This window comes from Oppia nitens, unplaced genomic scaffold (assembly GCF_028296485.1).
Source record: "Oppia nitens isolate AA-2021 unplaced genomic scaffold, nextdenovo-longstitch-racon4-pilon3 scaffold8_pilon_pilon_pilon, whole genome shotgun sequence".
Taxonomy (NCBI): domain Eukaryota; kingdom Metazoa; phylum Arthropoda; class Arachnida; order Sarcoptiformes; family Oppiidae; genus Oppia; species Oppia nitens.
The window spans coordinates 1,568,433-1,576,805 of record NW_026533252.1 but is presented as its reverse complement, the minus strand read 5'-3'; positions in this window follow the sequence as shown (position 1 = coordinate 1,576,805).

The window sequence follows — 8,373 nt, the reverse complement described above, 5'->3', positions numbered from 1 at the left end:
ATACAGTCACTCATTCACTAAACTTTTCACTTTTACTATCGCTCACAATCTCTCTATTTTTTGATAGAAAATACATTTCCATTGCGACCGTTAAGTTAAGCGAAAACATTATTTATACCACATTTTATATGAGATTTATTTTCTGATTATAGTTTTTATGACTTTTTCTCATAAATGCACAAACAATACAAAAGGATAATCCATTGTATGGTTTATATTGTATATATATATCAATTGGCACAGCCATTATGGGGTCTCCAACTATATATAACATTCAAAAGCAATTGTTTTGCTATCAATTGCCAATCTTAAAGTCTATTACTATTATCACAGTTGTCCCTAATTTTTTGCCCTTTCCTTTACTGTAGTAAAGTAGACACAAAGTAAAGTTATAGAGAAATAACTTGAGACTAATTTTTCTATTTTTTGGTGCAATATTTGTGACAATATATATATATATTGTATATTGAATTTATGCACAACAATAGCAAGAATAACCGAAACAATTGTTTTTATAAAAGTAAAACATTTTTATTATTTAGTGTAATATATAATTAATTTATAAGATTTTACTTATTATTTTTTCCTGAATATATATTCAATAATATATATAATTTATATAAAATAAGTTCATTCTTTATAAACACTAATAAACAAATTGTATTTCAATAAAATATTAAAAGTGCAATAAAAATGAATTATTTAAAAATATAAATTTTGAGCAATTATTTTATTTATATGTCAATTGAGAATTTACATAATTTAATTTATATAATCTATCTAGTTTATAATTGGTCAACTTGCAATGTTAATTTATAACAAAATATTTTTTATTATCATATTAACGACGTTTAAATGAAGTTATCTTGATTTTGTTGTATTAAAATTTAGTTGGCGTAAAGATATTTTAGTATATTTATATTAAGAAAGTTTCAAATTTCTAACTTTAAAGTTTATTTAATTGCAAACAATAAAATTTTCTACATTTAATAGTTTGAATGAATTACAAACAAGAGGTAATGAGAGGTAAAAATTATTAGAGAGAGAGAGAGAGAGAGAGAGAGATTGTTTATTTTGTTGTGTATATATTGAATTGCTTTTTCGGGGGTTTTTTGAGATACATTAATAAATGATGCGTTCATTTATTGTGTATTTCATAGACTGTATATATATATAATATAAAAGCATCTGATCTCTCTCTCCTTTGGCAAACATTTCTATCATTTAAATGTAAAGTTTGTATTTAATGTTTTTGTTTCAATTTCAAATAAAACTATTACTGCATTTATTTTTCGTAAGTGTTTTATGCGTTTATATATTTATATTCAATTTATAAACTGTATTTAACTATTTATATGTTTAGTTCATAGAAGATAATTCAGACACTTTTTGATGTTAGAATTTATATACTACTTATCAAAATAAATGCAAATTGAATATATTTTTTATATATATACAGTTATATATTGTAATAATATTATTATTAAAGCATTATTATTCTATGGTATAATATCTTAAATGTTTTTTGTGTGTTGTATAGAATTGAATAGCTATTCAATGAAATAATGACAAATAGACTATAAGTAAAGTTAATGTTATTTTCAAAATTGCATTTTATTAAAGATAATGTTAGGAATTTATTGTTTAGTTATACTGTACTGTATTATATAGAGACTATAATACAGTAATACATAGAGTATACTATATTTTGGTGCCTTTCATGGCATCATTTATTAAAGACTCGATTCAAATGCAAGTCATAATTATGAGTGCCGTTATATTCCGTCCCTTATATACTGCATAAACTGTAGTACCAGTATATGTATATATAAGGCATAGTAATGTATTATACGGGCATTACTTCCAATCTAATGCCTTACAATACAGTGTTTTAGTTATTGTTGTATTGATAAAACATTTACGAGACATTGTGTTCCGTTAGAAAAATTTGTAAAACAATTTTCTAATATCAATATATACATTACACTGTATATTAGTTATACCATATATTATAAAATATGGTGTATATATATAATATATTATGCATACATATATACATTAGATATTGAATGCTTAAAACAAAATTCATGAAAAATAACAGTTGACTTACTTTTAACGTACAGTTAAATATAAATAACAAAAATGAGAGAATAGTAGTAAATGATGGTTTTGCTGACCTTTCAATCAAATTCATCAATTATATTGTATTTCACTAAATATTGTCAACTTTATGGATAAAGCTGTTAACGCAGGCTGTCGTAGCTCTAAATAAATTAGATCTCTATTAAAAAGTTAGAAAACTTTTCAACTATAAAATCTATATAAAACTAATGTCAATATTTTATATGTATGTTTAAAAATTTTTGCCAAACATTTTTTTATAAATTTTACTTTAAAATAAATGAGCATTTTATTAATATTGCTTATATATATATATATACAATATATATATATATATATATATATATATATATATATATATATATATATATATATATATTATAAATATGAAATTCATATGAATACACTTATACTTAACTTATTTAAGCTTAAGCATTTAAAGTATAAATATTATATTTATATATATATATATATGGTTTATTATAATATATAATATTTAGATAAAAGTCTAAACATTTTATATAAAATAGTGCTCTAAAATATAATAAATATTACTTTATATTGTTTTTTAAATTCTCAGAAAAGAAATATGTTTTATATATTTTATTACATTACAATATATAGATTTTGTAAATTTATATATATTTATATATATATAAAGTACAATATACTGTATAATATACAGTGTATATGCTTACAAATCAATGGATGTTAAAACTCACAAATATTATCGTTCAGATACTATTTGTATTTTATTTTGCAATAATTTTTTTGTTTTTATACTTAATATATTTATTTTGTTAATTATTTTTAATATTCACACACGCTATTGCATATATTATTTATTTTTTTGAATTATTTTCATAATTTACACTTTAATAAAACATAATTTAATTTGTTTAATTTAATAAAGCTAAAAGTTATTTATTTTAATTAGCAACATTTTCTATAACGATTAGCAAATTTTTTGGTTATATTATTTAATTTAATAACTATTATTATACACTGTATATAAGCAATAGTTTTAATATTTGTTTATAAATTACAAACATGAAATAATTCAAATTATGCTTCACTTACTTGATATATATGTATTTTATTTATGCAAATAAAGATCATAATTAAGTCATCAAATTTTTTAATAAAAATTATTATTATTATTATAAATTAATCAAACAAAATATGTTACTAAATGGTGTGTCTAAAAATTAAAAAAATTGTTTAAAATATAAATCTTATTTAAAATGCTTAATAATATATTTTACTATTTTTCTTCAGAGAAATTAAAAGTTAATAAATTGTGTGCAAAACTTATGTGTCATTTGACTTTTAGTTGAGAAAAATGAAATACATTTTTGTGAATACAAAACTTTCCGGTATTTTTAAAAATAGGTTTTGATATTAACGGCTAATCAATCATATTTTTGGATGATTTTAATTTTTAATTTATAGTCGCTTTTCTGACTGTTATGTAAAGCTAAACACACACAACCAGCACATTATTGTTTGCAATTATTTGATATTTGCTTATACATACATACATATATATATATATATTTATTTATATAGAAATTTTCGATAACACAAATATAATCGTATATATTATATGCATATGATGTATATATTAATATATATATATATTGATAATATATGGAAAAATAATGCACAAGTTTAGGTATATTTCAATAAACTTATTATTAAAGTAGTTTGATTGATGGCTAATATATAATACAATTTCTCATTTTCTCTTTCATTGTTCACTCACTCTAAGTTATTCATCAAATAATAAATTATTTTAAATATATATTTTTTGCTGTATATATGTCTGTTAAGTTCGTTTGGTAGGAAAGAAAAAAAACAGTGACAGAAATTATTGTGTGAATTGAGATCTACACACACATTGAAAAATGCACATAAATTTTAATACATTACAGGCATATAATTTATAGTTGTTTTTTACAGACACATACACATACTTGTATGTCAAGCCATTGTTGTTGTACTAAGAAAATTGTATGGCATTTGTTATGCAATAGGTCTCTCTCTCTCTTTCTCTCTCTTTCTTTTATATACATATATTAAGTGGCATTTTTGTATACTGTTTTTACTTAACTATCCAAATGAATGTTGATGTAGAATCCCTGTCCTCAGGAGATGTCACATGTATTTGATTGGAGACAAAAAAGGTGTTTCACATATAAATGATATCATAAGACAAAACAACTGAAAAACATAACCAAAAGAAAATAATAATAATAATAAACAAATACATTGTACACAAACTCTTTATTATCTCTAATACTAAGCATATTATTATTATTATGACTACATTTATTATTATTATTATATATACTGTATATATATTGTATAATCTGAGACAAAAGTGTTTGACCCGGATTTTTGTCTATAACATTAAAAGTTATAAAATTAAAGTATTATATTTTTTTGGTACTATGGAATTGTGGAACGGATGTTATAGTATTAACACATTTTGTAAATTACAATTCTGGGAATATTGAGATTCTGTAAAATGCATGATATAATAGATAACAAATAATTTAATAGTTGTTTCATGTTTTTTAAGTCTATATAAAATATATTCTAATTATGACTTTTAGTAAGTAATTAATCTTTTGTTATGAGAGTTGATTACTATTTGTATATATATGTAATAATATATTTATTTGCAATTTTTAATTATGATGTTAAGTTTTTGAGATATTAAAATGAAAAATATTAGTATTAGAATTTTATATGACCAAATTATTTAATTGGAAATGTTTTTCTTTAATATCTCAAAAACTTAACATCATAATTAAAATTTTCAAATAAAATAATTATTTTATATAAAATAAATAGAAATTGACTAATCTTATGACAAAATACCTTAGCATTATTATTTTAAACCATATTTAATTTTTACAATATTTACATTTATGAATTTTTATTGAATTACATTAGATTATTTAAATCCTGAAACATGTATCAAATGAATTTTTATCTAATATATTACTTTTAAAATTATAGCCATAAAAACCGTGTCAATCACTTTTGTCACAGTTTTATATCAGTGAATATATAGAACTTATTGTTAACACTTAATAAAAACAATAATATGAAAAAATATTAATATCTTGTATACAAATTAAGTAACACAATCACAGAATTGCTGTTTTGCTGTTTTATTTGTATGTCATTTATATATCATATTAATTGTTATATCAGAAAAATATAATAAAATTATGATTGCATTAAGTGATAACATTTTTTGCGCAATAGTTAGTAATTGATATTAAATACATTATGTTTATTACATATTGTTATTATTGACAATATTGTTTGCATATATTTTATTATTTAGTATTTGTAATTTTTTTTTGTATTTATGTTATGCTATAAATTATAAAAAATAATTAACATTAATGTTTTTGACTTAATAACAAAACTTATTGAATAATTATTGCCACGAATAACATACTGTGTCTTACAAAACAAGTTTGTTATCATTTTTCTAATTTAACGAAACATATACACAATATTTATATATAAATATTTATACCAAACAGACATTTAAAGACCACTACAACTGTGTTAATCTAACGACTCATAAACATTAGATACTGTATATGAAAGTGAAATCAAGAAATTTCTGATATAATTATTTTATGAATCGTATGACTTAACCGAATGATGCCTTCATTTAATTTAATATACAGTATATTATATTAGTATTTACTGTATGTTAGTTACATAAGATATTTAATACAATAGTATATATTATAGTATTTTGGTGAGTGTTTTGTAAATAATAGCCTTTGATTGATTCAATTGTACGATTATTATTATTATTATTATTATTAGTGTGTGTTAATATTAATTAATATTAAATTGTAATATAAAATAAGATGGTAACATTAATAAAAATTATATATAGATACTAATAATGTACAGTAATTTATTTATAATGTATAATTTATACTGTATTATGCATTGGTTAAACTATTATTAAACGACAAACATTGTGCATATATATAGAATTGATACAAAAATTGTAATTGAAAACAACTTATAGTCAAAGAATATATAAAAAAAAATTATCATAAATTTATATTAAAGATATATCTGTAGGCAAAATAATCAGTTATTGTTAAATATTTTGTAATAAATTTTTATATGCATAAAAAAAATTCATTCTATTTTTAACAAGTAACATTTATATTAAAATTTATTTTATACAATATATAACTATTGTTATTATATTGATATATATGTATATTAATATAGATATATAAACTTTAAAATCATTTTATATATTTTACATTTTAAGTTAACATTTTTATTATTTATATTAATAATTTTTGATATCACAGTATATATATATATATTATACACACACAACTTATACAATAATTTATTTAAATTATAGCAAATCTATACATTTGTTACAGTGTATATCTCGACAAATATTAGCAAAAATATAATGAAAAATGTCAGACAAATAAATTGCTATTAGTATAACAGATAAATACACAAAAAAAGTTATATATCTTATGCACTATATAATGAATTGTTATATGTATTATTTGTTGAACAATCAAAAGTGAATTTCTAAAAAGACATTTTATTTTCAATCAAAACATTAATTATTAATAACTATAAAAATATTTATACATTATATATATATATATATAATAAAAAATTATTTAAACATAAATATATATATATAACTTATATAATATTAAAAAGCGTGAAAACATATGTTTTTGACAAAATAGTTTTAAATAACGAGGTCTAACAATTTATTTAATACATATATTATATTTAAACATTTATAGAAATACAAATATTTTTCGATTATATTTTATTGTGAACTTAGATTTTTGTTCATAATTATACAATATATTACAATAGTATTTTCAATTTACACTATATATTTAAATATATACTGTAATATTGTATATAAATATATATAAATTATATTTTAAACCATAAATACCAATATTATTTATATATTTCATACATTGTATCAAATACAGAGTAATTTAAAATTCAATACAATTGTCTAATGAAATGCTTTTCAATCACTGATTGCTATAACAATATAGTTTGTATAGAAAGGCTTTAAAAACTTTTTCTGTGACATGAAATCGCTATTACATGAAAGTGACATTAAATTGAACTCAAAATACAAGACTTTTTTTAAACAAAAATCATTCATTTCTCTGGAGAGAAACCTTAAAGTTAGGCACATATTATATATTACAGGTATATAATGTAAATGCAATATATATATATGATATAACACTATACTATAAAATAATTCATATAAAAATTGCTAAGTATTAGATATACAAATAATAATGAAATGATTTTTATCGGATTTCAATTTTTAAAACTGATTTCAATTTATACTTTGATTCATACAATATATATGTTTTTTCAAAAATTCGTTTACATTATTGAAGTCACAAAATGAAGATAGTATTGGGATTTACTCTCTTTCTTTCTTTCTCTCTCTCTCTCTCTCTCTCTCTCTCTCTCTCTCTCTCTCTCTCTCGGCTGGGTGTTTGTCATTGAAAAGTTTAAACAAATACAATTAATTTATATATTTTTGAATAAAAATACAGTTATTTAGTTATAATGTAATGTTTTTATTAAATATTTTACAATTGTATACAATTGAAAATATAATAATTAAATAAATTTATTTATTTTTTATAAACTACATTTGTAAATAATGAATTTCAATTAAGAAACATCAATCATAAATTAATGTACAATATTATTAACTTTATAAATATTTCGATAAATCATATAATTAAAGTTAATAGCAATACATGGTATCTATAAATAACTTAAAACACATAATCTAATTCTGAGAAAAAATTATTATTTACTTATATCTAATTTATTATAGATATTATTGATTATTATTTATTATGGTTTATTTATATAATATCTATATGTAAGTAAAAATACAATACTATTCTAAAGGTTAAAGTTAACTAACGATGCAAACATCAAATCATTGATCAAAAAAATGCAATTAGTTTAGTTTGAAACTAATTCTAAGTAAATTACTGCTAATCATATTAAATACAAATGATTGAAATCAAAATAAATATAATTAACTAAATTTAGATCAATATTTTCTATATGATATTATAAAATTGTAAACATTAAAAATATTATTTTGTAAATTTATGATATTTTCATTTAATTTTTATTTAAAAAATTCAAAATTGTATAAAA